The following is a 15,874-nucleotide window of genomic DNA, read 5'->3' as shown; positions in this document are numbered from 1 at the left end:
TAAAGTACTTGGTTCTCCTGTTGGGGGTCCCTTGTCCTCATTTTTCTTCTTTTTCTTTTAGCAAGGGGATGGAGGGGAGATGGGGTGGTTTAATGGGGGGGGGGGATTTCTTTATTCTTTCTTTTAACTATGACAAGTGTATTTATATTTTATTTGTGTTATTATTAATTGTGTGAATTCTTTGTGGATTTTATTTATAAATAATATTTTTAAAAAATAATCAGAGGTCAATCCACAGGACGTAAAGTGGCCTAGAGCAACACTGGGGACACCCTCCTGCTCCCCACCTCCCCAAATATCAATGTGATCCACTATGATCATTGACAAAATCATCGAGGCACCCTTCACCCGGCCAACAGCATCATCCAGCTATTCCCGTCGGGAAAGAGATCCAGGAATTTCAGAGCCAGTACCTCCAAGCCCAGGAACAGCCTCTTCCTCCAAGCAGGGAGAACGTGGAACGATTGATGAGCTGCTCATACAAATACTCCTCGACTCTGCTATTTATTCAATAATATCAAGTAATTTTCTGGACGTGCTGCACATGTATCATTTGTCTGTTGTGTGAGGGCTTGGTTGTGTGTTTGCGTATGTTTATCCCAAGAACGCTGTTTTATCAGGTCGTACTTGTGCTATCCAAGGGTAATAAATTTGATCTTGTACTCTGGAGCGGGTGCAGAATAGATTTTCTGGATCGGAGAATGTATCTCATGAAGCAAAGTTGACTGAGTAGGGCTTTTCTCTTCCCCTCCCCCCAACCCCGCAAAATTGACTTTATTTACAAATTATTTCCAAAGAGGAAGACCATTCCAAGTCTTTTCTCCTCCTCCTGTTGTATCCAGATATTCCCTTCACTACACATTGCTGTATACATCTCTGTTTACCTTCATTGCCACCACTTTGATACCGTGTGGTTCCTGCCCCCCTCTGCTGTTGGAGGAGTTCCCCTTGGTCTCAGCCACTCAGTGCACGGTTATGGAAGGATTATGATCCATCCCCATAGTGCCTTCGTGTTGGCTACGCCAAGCCTCCGTGCATCCCTCAGCATGTACCCCTGCAGCCTGGAATGTGCCAGTCGGCAGCGGTCCCTCCCCGACATATCCGCTTGCTGAAAGACTGACAGGACATGTTTAACATAGAACATGAGAGCACAGTACAAGCACTTCAGCCCGCGATGTTGTGCCGACCGATGTATTCATACCAAAATAAAAATAACTAACCCCTTCCTCCCTCATAACCCTCCATTTTTCTTTCATCCACGTGACTCAGAGCCTCTTAAATACCCCTAAGGTTTCAGCCTTCACCACCACCTCAGTTCTAGGGCTCATCCCATGTCCATGACCTGGTACACATACACTGCATTCCCTCCCCTTGTCACCCTCCTGCTCCCCCCACCCCGAGCCAGTAGTGAAGGTGGTTTCTGTCCCAACAGGTGTTGCGGACCTCATCCAGGGAGCAGATCCGGGAGATGAACCCAAACTGCAACGAATTCAGCTTCCCGCAGATCAAAGCACGTCCGTGGGCCAAGGTGAGTGACCCGAGGTGAACCAGAGCTCCTGGTGTGGTTTTGTCCTCTGGGTCCTTCCCTAATACTGTCCCCTGTCACCCACCTGGCCCTTCCCCAAAGCCCTCATCTCCCACCAGGCCTGTCCCCAAACCCCTCCCCCTGCTGAGATCATCCCCAAAATACTGTCAGGCCTGTCAACAAAGCCCCTATTCCCCACTGGGACCATCCCCAAAGCTCCACCCATTGCTTGGACCGTCTCCAGAGCTCCTGTCTCCCACCAGGGCTTTCAACAAGCCCCTGTCCCACAACATGCCCAGCCAAAAGTCCCTGTCGCCGTCCCCCATGCCAATTCGCCTGTATCCAAAGGCCCAACATCAGGTCTGTCCTCCCACCAGACCAGTTCCATCACTGGGACCCTCTCCAATCGATTCCCCATCACACTACCCCACCAAAATTCTTTAACCTTCCCCTTCCCCCACCCACAGGCCTTGGTATCTGAGCTGCTCCTAGGACCCCCAGACAGTGGAGATGTGGGGAGGGCAGTGGTCCATCTCATTCCCGTTGACAGTGTCCCATACCTTCACAAAGCTGGGGAATCCCCTGACCCTTGGCACACAGATATCTATCCCATCTGAGCCAGTCCTCTCTCTCTCTCTCTCTCCCCCCACCATCCTGGAGAATGTGGCCCAGTTCAGCTAGCTGCTACAGTACACACTGCCCTTCACCTCTTCCCCAGGACTCCTGCTCCCACTTGTCCTTCAACGAGCTGTGTGCCCACAGCCAGGAGCTTCCCCCTCCTAGTTACCCTTGACCCTGTGTGTGAGTGGGTGGGACATGACAAGGGTTTGTAGGTGGTGGAATTGGGGTAAGAAAGTTTGGGTGAGACCTGGCAAAGAGAACGGTGATCATCCGGCCGGTGTGAGGCATTGAAGACGGAGTCAATGGGCAGTCCCCTGCCGGGTCCATCCCCCAGCATGTCTATCTCCAAAACTGACCCCGCCAGGTCCATCCTCAATATCATCCCCTGCCGGGTCCATCCACAATCCCGTCCCCTGCTGGGTCCAACCCCAAAACTGTCCCCCGCTGAATCTGTCCCCAATACCGTCCCCCGCCGGGTCCATCCCCAATTCTGTGCACGCCGCGTCCATCCCCAATTCTGTGCACGCCGGGTCCATCCAAAATCCCGTCTCCCTCCGAGTCCATCCCCAATCCCACCCCCCGCTGGATCCATCCCCAATCTTGTCCCCCACTGGGTCCAACCCCAATACCGTCCCCCACCTGATCCATCCCAATAACATCCCCCACCGGATCCATTCCCAAACGCATCCCCGCCGGGTTCATCAACATCCCATCTCCTGCTGAGCCAATCCCCAATGCCATTCCCAACTTGGTCTGTCACTAATTCTTTTGCCCGACAGGTCCTCCCACAAACCCACTGGTCTCTCCCCAAAGCCCCTGACCCCCACCAGGTCCATTTCCAAAGCCATTGTCCCCCACCGGCTGGTCCCCAAAGCTCCTGCCTCCCCACGGGATCTGTCCTGAAGCCCCAGCCCTCATGTCTGTCATGTCTGTCCTCCCACTGGACCGATCCTCTCGATCACCATTCAGAACTACCCCACCCCAATTCCCGAACCTCCCCCTTCCCCCACTGACAGGCCTTGGAACCTGAGCTGCTCCTGGGACCCCCAGATGGTGGAGATGTGGGGAGAGCAGTGGTCCAGTCTCCTTGCCGGTGGCAGTGTCCCAGACCTTCACCGAGCTGGGGAATTCCCTGACCCATGGCACCGGGACATCTGTCCCATCTGAGCCAGTTCTCTCTCTCCCCCCACCCTGGAGGCTGTGACCCTGTGTAGCTGGCTGCTACAGTACACATTGCCCTTCACCTCTTGCCCCAGGACTCCTGCTCTCACTTGTCCTTCGACAAGCTTTGTGACTACAGGCTGGACCTTCCCCCACCTTGCTACCCTTGGCCCTGTGGGCGAGTGGGTGGGCCATGACGAGGGGGTTGTAGGTGCTGGAATTGGGTAAGAAAATTTGGGTGCTAGCCAGGAGAGAATGGTGATCATCTGGCCAGGGAGAGGCATTAGGGACAGAGTCACTGGGCAGGGGTCAGAGTCTCAGGGAAACAAGGGCACTGGAATTGGAAGCAATCACAGCTCATGGAAAGTAGGAGGAAGAACCCTGGGAATATTTGAGAGTGGCGAGGTTAGTGCCGCGGTTAGAAAAACGCTGATAAGGGGCCAGCGAGCCGGGTTCAAATTTGACACTGTCTCTGGGGAGTTGTACATTCTTCCTGTGTCTGCGTGCATTTCCACCAGTTGCTCCTGGTCCTTCCACCATTTAAAACGTACCGGGGTTTGTAAGTCATTGGTGTAATTGAGTGGTTGTGGCTCAGAGGCTGAAAGGGCCTGTTCCCGGGCTGCATGTGTCAATCTTAAATCTTCATCTAAAATGATAGTCCTGCCTGTCATGAATTATTTAAGTATTCAACTCAAAAGTGTGGACAAGATAGACAACTCCGAAACCATCCTTTTGGCCCTTCTTTTCTGATGGCCAAGCTCCTTGCAAACAGTCCATATCCCTCTCATCCTTTTCATTCCACGGACCCATTCAACTCGCATTGCATTGTCAATCTCATGGCCTGTTGGAAGAAGTTATTTCCCTGTCTGGCAGCCTGATTTTGTTCCTCCGTATCTCCTTCCTGATGGTAGTGGGTCAAAGATGCTGTGTGCTGGATGTCTGCGGGTCTATTTACAGGCCCCATCCCTGGACAATCAGAGGCCCCTTGTCTCGAAGTCCCATCCATGTGGCCCCTCACTCATCAATCCCTCGTCGGAATACAACTACCCCCTCCTTACCTACCTCTACCAGCCCTTAGTATCCTCATGACAGTTCCAGGCACCTGTTATGTCGACCCTTGATGACCTGCGCCAGCTCTAATTTGGACCCTGGCCTCACCTAAACCATTGGAATAACCTGCGCCTTCTACCCTCGAGAGCCCGAGGGAATCCGCACCCTCAGCAGTGTCCTGCTGGTGCACCATCGAATGCCCTCCATCCCCTTCCACGGGTTCCCTGCTGTTATCAGGCTCCTGGATGGACCCCACCCTGGCAAAACTACCCATATTTTCACTGATCCCTCTGTACAGGGGTCAGGGTTGTGCTGTGGGACTGGTGGAGAATAAAACAACAATATCAGGAGACAGGGAGCAGTGTAGAAACCCCCAGATCTGCAAGATGGGGAACATTGCAGAGACTCCCAACTCCAGGAGACAGGGACTAGCACAGAGACCCCCAGTTCTGGGAGAACGGCTGAGTTGTACACAAGTCTGGAAGTGGCTGGGTCCAGAAGTATACAATGCTATTTTCCAGGGTAAACTGGAACAAACACGAGGCAATGCACTTTGGTAAATTAGTCCGCTGTCCTCTTCACAGTCAGATCTGACTACCTGAAGGTGTCGGGGATCTGGCTTGGAGAGGCCGAGGCATGCAACAAAAAAATGGTCAGAGCCGATTGTAAAAGTCCACCAGAAACTGGGTCTGTGGGAATGACATTCCCTCTCAGTAATGGGGAAAAACCTGGTCATCAGGTGCAAGGTGCTCTCGGTACTGCTGCGTGTGATGCAGGCGTGGCCCATCCCACACACCTCTGCCCTGCCTATTACCAGAGCAGTTTCCCTCTTCATGTGGGGATCCAAAATGGATGGATTGGGAAGGAGGTCAATGTACGTCGCCAGACTATGGTGTTATGAGCCCAAAGGTCCCTAAAACACAGCAGCAATAGACATTCACCAAGACAAGTAGTTATTTAAAGATAAGTTGTTTTTAATTATCTTTAAACATGAAAACAGAATCAAACTTTAACTTATCTCTATTAACTTAACTAACCTTAATCCCCTTCTAAGTCAAAGTGCATGTGTATGATGTGTGTGTAAATTTAAGAAAAGTTATTTGGTTCACAGTTCAATCTCACTTCTCATTCTTCTAAGTTCATTGGTTCTAGGCAATTCTGATACTGTGCACAGAATTGAACACGTATAAAGTTCATCAGGCTTTTCCACTCAAGAAAGTTCCGTAGGTTTGCAGAGAGAGTTTTGTTGTTCCAGGATTTCCACAACTGAGCTACCACCATTAGTCACCTCAATGTCTCGCTGATAAAACTTGGCCCATCAGGGTTCTCCAGATGATAACTTCTTTCTTTCAGGCTAGCACTGTGGTCCTTCCTGTTTCATTTATTCCGAGAGTAACATCAGGCAGCTAGCACTTCCAGCGAGCACCTAGGATTAGGTGGAGGTTAAACATGTGGCTCAAGGGGTGGAGTCAGAGACTGGGTTTCAATTCTTGGACAACTGGGACCTTTTTTGGGGAAGCTGGGACCTATACCATAATGATGGGTGACATCTTAATCCCAGAGGGACCAGTCTCCTGGCGGGGGCATTTGCTAGGGCTGTCACGAGGTGTTTAAACGAGTATGGTTAGGGACAGGGTTTCAGGTTAGCCAGGACAGTAGGGTGAGGGTTAGTAGGGTAAGGAAAGAGACAAGTTTAAATAATTTGAGGGAGGAAAAGCAGGAAGTAGTAAACAGATACTGCAGTGAAAATTGTGAGAATGGTAGATAGGAAGATATGCAGAAGGTAGGATGTTGGAGATCCCTGAGTTGTATTTATTTTAATGCGAGGATTAATGTGGATTGACATGTGGCATTATGATGTGAGGCCATTAGCGAGACATGGTTGAAAGAAGGTTGTGACTGGCAGTTGAATGTTCCAGGATTTCGCTGCTTTAGATGTGACAGAGTTGGTGGATTAAGAGGGGGAGGTGGGCATTACATGTCAGGGAGGATATTACAGCAGTGCTGAGGCAAGATAGACTGGAGGGCTCGTCAAGAGAGGCAGTGTGGGTAGAGCTGAAAAATAAGAAGGGTGAGGTTATTATTATGGGGATTATTAAAGGCCTCCAAATGGGGAAAGGGAACTAGGAGAGCAAATGTGCAAATAGGTAAGATATGCAAGTGAAATAGGGTGGTGTTGGTTGGGGATTTCAATTTTCCAAATATTGATTGGGAAATGCAGTCAGTAAAAGGGCAGGATGGCTTAGTATTTATGCATTTTGTTCAGGATTGCTTTTTGCAGCAATATGTTGAGACGCCAACTAGAGTGGGAGCAGTGTTCGATCTGTTGTTTGGGAATGCAATGGGGCAGGTGACAGAGGTGAGCGTTAGGGAGAACTTCGGATCCAGTGATCATTTTGACATACTCTTAAGAACCTTAAAATGGAAATTAGAGAGGCAAAAAGAAGGGATGAGGTGTCCATAGCTAATAAGGCGAAGGTGAATCCTCAGGGTTTTTACTGATATGTGAACAGTAAACGGAGGGTTAAACATAGAATAGGTCGACTGGATGATGGGACCAGTGAACTATTTCAGGAACCGTATGAGATGGAGAAATATTGAACAAATTTTTCTCATCTGTATTCATGAGGGAAACGGACAATGGGCAATACAAGATAAGAGAGGCAAAGGGGTTAGTTGTGGAAAGGATAAGGATTAGTAAAGTGAGAGGTTTGGAGCTTCTTGGGTCAATTCAAGTGGATAAGTCTCCTGGTCCTGATGGGATTTTTCCCAGGACTTTAAGGGAGGTCAGGGAACAAATAGCGGGGGCACTGACAACGATTTTTCAAAGATCACTGGAGGAGGGTGTGGTGCCGCGGGATTGGAGGGTTGCAAATATAGTTCTGTTGTTCAAAAAAGGCAGTAGGTGGAGTCCAAGTAATTATCGGCCAGTAAGTTTGACTTCCGAGTGGGGAAGATTATGGATGGTATACTTCGAGATAGTATGTACAAATATCTGGATAGGCAGGGATAGATCAGGGGCACCCAGCATGGGTTTGTGAAAGGAAAGTCATGTTTGATGAATCTTGTTGAATTTTTTTGAAGAGTTGACAAGAATATTGGACGAAGGTTGGGTGGTTGATGAGATCTATTTGAATTTTAGTAAGGCTTTTGATAAGGTTCTGCATGTAAGGTTATTTAGGAAGGTTCAGTCATTAGGGATTAATAGATAGTGGGATGGGTTCAGAAGTGGCTGGGAGATAGACAGCAGAGAGTCATGGTGGACAACTATATGTCATGTTGGAAGCCTGTGACAAGTGGTGTGCCTCAGGGATCGATGCTGGGTCCCTTGTTGTTTATCATTAATATTAATGATTTAGAGGAGGGTGTGGTTAACTGGGTAAGCAAATATGCAGACAATACGAAAATAGGGGGAGTGGTGGACAGTGAGGTAGATTTTCTTTGAATAAAGGATTTGGTTTGTTTGGAAAAGATGGCAGATGGAATTTAATGTTGACAAGTGTGAGGTGCTGCATTCCGGAAAAAAAAATACAAATAGAACATATGCAGTTAAGGGGAGGGGGTAGAGGAATGAAGAGGAACAGAGGGATCTTGGAGTTATGGAACAGAGTTCACTGAAGGTGGGTTCCCAGGTAGACAGGGTGGTTAAGAAGGCATATGACATGCTGGCCTTCATAAATCATAGCATAGGCTAGAGTGCAGCTGTTTAAGGCATTGGTGAGGCCATGTTTGGAGAATTGTGTTCTGTTCTGGTCTCCAAATTATACGAAGAATATAGATAAGGTGGAGAAGGTACAGAGATTTATAAGAATGTTGCCTGGCTTACAGCATCTGGATTACAGGGAGAGATTAAGGAGACTGGGACTTTATTCATTGGGACGTAGACGAATGAGAGGGGACAATATAGCTATTTAAAATTATGAAAGGAATAGATAGACGAGACATAGACAGATACCTTCCCGTGAGGGAAGGGAAGGTTGGAACAAGAGGCCATGAGTTAAAGGTAAGGAGGCAAAACTTCTGGAGAAATTTTAGAGGATGCTTCTTCACTCAGGGAGTGGAGGCAGAATGGAATGATCTTCCGAATGAGATAGTTGCGGCAGGGTCCCTTCTGTCATTTAAGAGAAGGTTGGATGTGTAAATGGAGGTGAGGGGGTTGGAGGGATATTGGCGGAAATCGGGAGGATTGAGCTAGTGGAGTTGTTCTAGTGAACCGGTGCAGTCTCAAAAGGCCAACATGGCCTGTTTCTGCTCTGTAAATGGTTATATGGTTACATAGTGACACAGTTTTCATTTCAATGTCCCGTCTCTCATTACACAACTCTCTGCTCTCCACGTTCATGCTGCACATTTCTTCACTGCTGTTATGGCTGGACTCAGAAAATGTTTTTGATATTTATTCAACTTCAGTTTTGTATCTGCTTCATATCTCTGACCAAGCACAAATATTCTCACATCCTTTTGTATTTTAATCTTCATAATTTGTCCTAATAATAGACTGAAATCCTTCCACTTTTGCACAGGTCCAAACCGAATGGAAAGAAAAGTCTCAATCACCTGATTACATTGAAAACATTTCTCGGAATAATTGGAGATAAGTCCATTTAATTTATATGTCTTTGGCTTGGCTTCGCGGACGAAGATTTATGGAGGGGGTAAAAAGTCCACGTCAGCTGCAGGCTCGTTTGTGGCTGACCAGTCCGATGCGGGACAGGCAGACACGATTGCAGCGGTTGCAAGGGAAAATTGGTTGGTTGGGGTTGGGTGTTGGGTTTTTCCTCCTTTGCCTTTTGTCAGTGAGGTGGGCTCTGCGGTCTTCTTCAAAGGAGGCTGCTGCCCGCCAAACTGTGAGGCGCCACGATGCACGGTTTGAGGCGTTATCAGCCCACTGGCGGTGGTCAATGTGGCAGGCACCAAGAGATTTCTTTAGGCAGTCCTTGTACCTTTTCTTTGGTGCACCTCTGTCACGGTGGCCAGTGGAGAGCTCGCCATATAATACGATCTTGGGAAGGCGATGGTCCTCCATTCTGGAGACGTGACCCATCCAGCGCAGCTGGATCTTCAGCAGCGTGGACTCGATGCTGTCGACCTCTGCCATCATTTATATGTAGTATAGCAGAATTGATGTGGAGATTTTTATTTTTATATCTGGCATTAATCATATTTGTAACACTCTTGACACAATCCTGACCCTATTTCTTCTTGAATTTGTATATTTCAATCTTCACACCACTCTGAACAGCTTCTTTCTGAAATCGTCACATCCAAGCCCGTCTCCCATCTTTCTCCTGACCTCTGCTATCCTGGTTTTGGATTTTCTCTCTGGAGAGCATCGTACATTTCATTGATAACTTTGGGTGTATTTCCCATCCAATTCTTTGTTCCATTTCACTAATTTTAGGTGGAGTCAATGTTGGTCCCTATCTTTCTCTTAAGAATGATCTAAGCGGGAGAAAACAGAAGGTCCCACTTGCCTCTCCGTATTTGTGTTTAATTGTTTGAAGAATTTCTTCCATGTAGCGTCTTCAAAATATCTTATACTCTGTCATAACATAAATTTAATATTCTATTGCCTCTGTTCATAGGCAATAACACATTTTGACATACTTTGCTTCCCCTCCTCCATTGTTGTCACATTCGTGTGGGTCCGACAGATTAAGAACCAGACCAAAGCGGAGGTACAAAGCACACATTTATTTCGGGGATGGAAACAGAACAGGGTTGATATGTTAGGCAAGCCTCTACACTTCTAATTAGGAGGGAGAAACCGACAGAGACGGGGAAATTACATGAACATACACATTCAACATTTAGGATCAAGGTGATAAAAGGTGAGGAGGAATGCAGTGGTCATTGTCAGAGGTACAGACAAGAGATTCTGTGAGCCAGATAGGTATACCCGCATGGCGTGCTGCCTCCCTGGTGCAAGGGTACGGGAATATCTCAAATCGGGTCCAGAGTATTCTGAAAGGAGACTGTGAGCAGCCTGATGTCTTGGTACATGCCTTATTGGGTACCAATGACATAGATAAAAAGAGGGAGGAGGTACTAAAAAAGGATTACAGAGAGCTGGGACAGAAGCTAAGAAAAAGGACCGCCAGGGTGGTGATCTCTAGATTGCTACCTGTGCCAAGTGCAACTGAGGACAAAAATGGAAGGTTAAGACAAATGAATGTGTGGCTCAGGGGCTGGTGTAAAAGACAGGGTTTTGGCTTCTTGAATCATTGGGATCTCTTTTGGGGAAGTCATGACCTTTACAAGAAGGATGGGTTACACCTAGACCCAAAAGGCGTCAATATATTGGCAGCTAGGTTTGGTACAGCCGTCGGATGCGGTTTAAACTAATTTGGCAGGGGGATGGGAACCTGTATGATAGGGCAAAGGACAGGAAAGATAAAATAGGAAAAGTTAGGTTGGGCAGCGAAAGTAAAAAAATCAGAAAGAGCAGGGAAGGTAAAAAAAAGCTCATTTGAATGCTTTATATCTTAATGTAAGAAGCATTCGGAACAAGGTAGATGAATTGGCTGTGGACATTGAGACAAACAAATACGATTTGATTGGGATTACAGAAACATGACTGCAAGGTGGGCAAGCCTGGAAACTTAACATCCCGGGGTATACGATATTTAGGAGGGATCGGCAAGAAAGAAAAGGGGGTGGGGTAGCATTGATGGTGAGAGAAGGGACCGACACGATTGACAGAAAGGATATTAACTCGGAAGATACCGAATCTATATGGGTAGAACTGAGGAATAGCAAGGGGCGGAAAACGTTAGTGGGGGTGGTATATAGGCCTCCAAATAGTAATGTAGAGGTGAGGGAAGGCTTAAAAAGAAATTAGATAAGGGAACAGCTGTCGGAGACTTTAATTTACATATTGATTGGACTAGCCAAATTTCTAAAAATACTGAGGAGGAGGAGTTCCTTGAATGTTTACGGGACGGTTATCTAGACCAATATGTCGAGGAACCAGCTCGGGAGCAGGCCATTTTAGGCTGGGTAGTATGCAATGAAAAGGGGCTAATCAGCAATCTTGTTGTACGAGGTCCTTTGGGTAGGAGCGATCACAATATGATCGAATTCACACTCGACATGGAGAGTGAAGAAATTAAAACCGAGACTAAGGTCCAGAATTTAAATAAAGGGAATTATGATGGTATGTGATGGGAGTTGAGTAAAATTGATTGGGTGGTGTTTATGGGGGGGGGGGGGGGGGTTGACAGTGGATAGACAATGGAAAGCATTCACAGATCTAATGGAAGAATTGCAGAAATCGTTTATACCAGTTTGGCATAAAAATAAACCAAAAAAGGTGACTCAACCGTATATAACATGGGAAATTAGAGACAGCATTAGGTCCAAAGAGAGAGAATATCAATTGGCCAAAAAAGTACCAAATCCGAAGACTGGGAACAGTTCAAGATGCAGCAAAGGAGGAGAAAGGGATTAATCAAGAGGGTAAAAATAAATTACGAGAGTAAGCTTGCGGCAAACATAAAAACCAACTGCAAAAGCTTTTATAGATATGTCAAGAGGAAAAGATTGGTGAAATCCAGAGTAGGTCCTGTTCGAAATAGAAGTACCTTTAAAGAAATTGCTCGAGACAAATATTGAGAACAAAGAACATTTATTACAACAACAATGCAAAGTTGGGTGCTTCCCCTTACCCTGCGAATACACACATACACTGGGGCTCACCCAACATTTATACAGTAAATTTCAGTATCAGAATACCCTCCCCCTTACATTCTTCTGCCCCCTGGATGGGTTTGGCAGAGCCAATCCTTCCTGCCTACATGCAGTTTCAGTATACTTGGAGGACCATGGGGTATCCTGTCGGTGTCTTCTTATGCCATTATTCCCATTGTACTTATTCACATCATAGCCCTTGTCCCCATTCACACCTTCCCGACTCCCAGGGCTTCAGTCCCTTCATCTGCAGGGTTCGTTAATCTTGTCTAGGGTTTACTAGTTAAATATGCATACTTGAAAAATCTGTTGTATGGCTTACTAATTATAGATGTATAACTTGCTAATACTGTCTAAGGTCTTCTAATTATTTATGCAAGCCTTGCTAATTCTATCTGGGGCTTGGCGACCCTTATCTCGTTCAGACTAACTCTACTTCTATTCTCAATTGTCTGTCCTTCTCTCCTTCATTCAGTGAACTTGCTGGTGTAAGAGATTCTTATCTTACTCAGACAGTGTCGGCTTCCTGCCTTCTAATATCCATGTCTCATGTTGTTTGCACTGGCTTCATTCATTTACTTATGTATCAATTTTATTTTCTTCATTTCTTCATGTTCATATTACAATGTCAGTTTTTCTCATCTCTCACAATCCTCACTTTTCTTTTAGATCAGTAATACTGATCTCACACAATGATCAGTGTTACTGATCTCAGTGTTACTGGTCTCTCACAATCCTCCGTTTTCTTTTAGATCAGTATTACTGATGCGGTAAAGTGGAACTTGTTGGTTTTCCCAGCTGGTAAATAAACGGATAGCAGTTTCTATGTCCTCAGAAAGATGTTGGGAATTGTACATCCTTTGGGTGTAAGTGTTCTGACGAAAGGGTTGATGAGTTAAACGATGTGTACCAGTCTGTATGTAGGGAAGCAGTAAGATGGTGAGAGTAATGAGTCCAGCTGTTAAAAGGGTTGCGAGTATCAGATTCCAGTAACCGGTGAAAAGTCCAGTCGATCCTGCAGAGGACCGAGGTGGCAAAGTCTGTACCTGGGCATGGGAAGTTTTTTGACGTCCTGAAGAAGTGTTCTTAACCGCCTGCCCGTTGTGAGTAGTGTCTTTAAGGAGTCTTTCACAAGTGCTGCGTTCAGCAGCGAAGCTGTAATCGAGAGGCAGGCGGTGTTGTTGAAGTGTGTCTGGTAAACGTTGTTTATCTTCAGCCCGTAACCTCAGGGCCATTGTGTTGTGTTGGATGATAATGCCCAAGGCTGCATGGAGTCTGATTAGATGTTTCCGGTGGCAAGGAGCGTTAGCGATCTGTAGCCGCTGTTGCCGTTTATAACTGGAACTTCCCTTAACGATGCAGTAGTAAGGATTGTAAATGCCGGCGGAACCCAAAGGATGTTTGAGAAAAGACCAGTCTGGGGAGGATTGTGCATTACGATTAGAGATGTGTTTAACAGTCTGAGTAGAATTGAAGTTGTGAGTCGAAGCCTGTCTGTGTACATTAGCAAACGTCTTCTCTCTCTTTCTCTGACAGGTGCATTGGTTACTAACATTCAGTGTGTCTGTGTCATATCGCTCTCTTTGTGCTACAGGTATAGAACTCATACCTTTAATATCTATGTGGGAAGTTAAGTGACGGTCTCTACAGCTGTTCTGGTCCCCTGGTCCGTATTGGAATCCCTTATTAAAACATATCTTACTATGGCTAAAAACTAAATCTACACCTTGTCTAAACTCTAAAGGAAAAAAATTGTGACCTCTGCTGCCCCTATTCCAGGAGGACTTAATACATTGTGAGTAATTAAGTGATGTCCCAGAAATGGAGAAGCAACAATTAAACAATACAATAAAGAATAAAAACAACATTACGGCACTTTTTCACGGCGTAGTGTAAGTTTCAGGTCAGAAGGATGAGGCACTGCACGCCAGGTGGAGGGTTGAGTTTGAGTGTCTTAATCCTGTGGTTTGGTAGCTGGTTTAATCCGTTGGATGTGGGTCCAGCCTTTTTCTCTTGTTCGCACGGCAGCGTCTGAAATCAAAAGGACACAGTAGGGACTATCCCAGGCAGGTTTCAGTTGGTTATCTTGCCATGCTTTGACATAAACCCAATCACCAGGTTTAATAGAATGGATAGGAAATTCCAGGGGTGGAGTTTGGGCTAATAATCCCTTCTGTTTCAGGTCATGTATAGAAGTAGAAAGACCCTGTAGAAATTTTGAAATGTATTGATCATTAGCCTCAGTGATAGGGGTATCAGTGTGGAATCCCATAAATGGAAGTCCAAACATCATTTCGTATGGTGAGACTGCAAGGTCTTTACGAGGGGCTGTGCGAATTCTAAGCAGGGCTAATGGTAAAGATTTAATCCAGGAGAGGCCAGTCTCTTCATGAAGTCGAGTGAGTTGATTTTTCAAAGTTTGATTCATTCTTTCAACTCGACCTGAACTTTGGGGGTGCCATGGGGTATGTAGTTGCCAGTCTATTCCCAGTTTCTTGCAGACACCCTGGAGAACCTGAGAGGTAAAATGTGTTCCTCGGTCTGAATCAATGGTTTGAATCAGACCATATCTTGGAATCACAGATTCAATAAGTATTCCGATTACAGTGATAGCTCGATCATTCGGGGTGGGGAAAGCTTCAACCCATCGTGTAAAATGATCTACCATGACTAGAATGTATTTGTAAATACCAATTTTAGGAAGTTCTGTAAAATCAACTTGTATGCGTTGAAACGGGCGAACTGCTATGTCGCGACCGCCAGGCCGCATAGATTTTTTATTGATTCTATGACAGATCGGACAGCTGCGAGTAGTAAGTTTAGCAATTGTATATATACCGGAGCAGTATAAAGATCGTTGAAAGGCATCAACAAGCGCCTGAGTTCCCCAATGTGTCTGTTGGTGTAGCTGATCTACCACTTGGCGGGCTAATGCTTTGTTAAGGACTTGACGTCCGTCTGCTGTCCACCACAACCCGTCGGCAGTTTGGCGAAATCCCTGATCTTTCATTGAGACCTCTTCTTCCCGTGAAAAGATGGGTTTTTTTTAAATCTCTAGTGGTGTGGGCAGTAATAGGTGGATGTGAATCTTTTCCGCAAGTTCAGCCTGTTTGGCAGCTGCATCAGCTTGTCTGTTGCCGTTCGCTTCAGGACTGTCACCACTTTGATGTCCTCGGACATGTACTACGGCTATTTCAGTCGGGAGAGTCAGAGAATCTAGGGATTGGACAATTAACTGTTCATGGGCTAACTTCTGTCCTTTACCAGTTATCATTCCCCGTTCTTTCCAGATCTTCCCAAAGGTGTGGACTACACCAAAAGTGTACTTAGAGTCAGTGTAGATAGTGTCTATTTTGTTCTCTAAGCCGTGGAGTGCTCTACATAGGGCGTATAATTCACGGGATTGTGCTGACCAATGACCAGGGAGTCGACCGGCTTCAATCACCAGTCCTTGCTTCCCATCCACTACACTGTACCCACTATAGCGAGTTCCTGCAATGCATCGTGAAGAGCCGTCAATAAACCACCTTTCACCTTCTTTTAAAGGGACATCAGTTAGATCTTCCCTAATTTTGGTTTGTAGATCTATGACTTCTAAGCACTCATGTTCTAATTCATTTGTGGAATTGTCCGAATTTGGAGCAACGAGGAAGGCTGCTGGGTTAAGGGTTTTAGTCGTGAGCAAGGTCAAATCATCCCTATCCATTAGGATCGTTTCATATTTTAAAATTCTAGGGTCCGTGAGCCATCTCCCAGCACGTTGTAAGAGAATATTGCGGACTGTGTGAGGGGTGTGAACTATCATAGGGGCGCCGAAAGTAATTTTCC

General features: G+C 46.2%; 1 long non-coding RNA gene across 1 annotated transcript in view; it reads left to right on the top strand.

Moving 5' to 3' along the window:
- Window positions 1–1,469: 1,469 nt before the first annotated feature.
- The window catches only part of LOC138745254 (uncharacterized), a 41,086-nt gene continuing 26,681 nt past the window's right edge, over window positions 1,470–15,874 (top strand). Inside the window, exon 1 of the long non-coding RNA XR_011346104.1 lies at window positions 1,470–1,528. This is a non-coding gene — a long non-coding RNA (uncharacterized lncRNA). The remainder of the gene's footprint in view (window positions 1,529–15,874) is intronic.

This window comes from Narcine bancroftii, chromosome 11 (assembly GCF_036971445.1).
Source record: "Narcine bancroftii isolate sNarBan1 chromosome 11, sNarBan1.hap1, whole genome shotgun sequence".
In the NCBI taxonomy this organism is placed as follows: Eukaryota; Metazoa; Chordata; class Chondrichthyes; order Torpediniformes; family Narcinidae; genus Narcine; species Narcine bancroftii.
The sequence above is the reverse complement of the archived record's forward strand: the minus strand, read 5'-3'. Positions and strand labels throughout refer to the sequence as shown.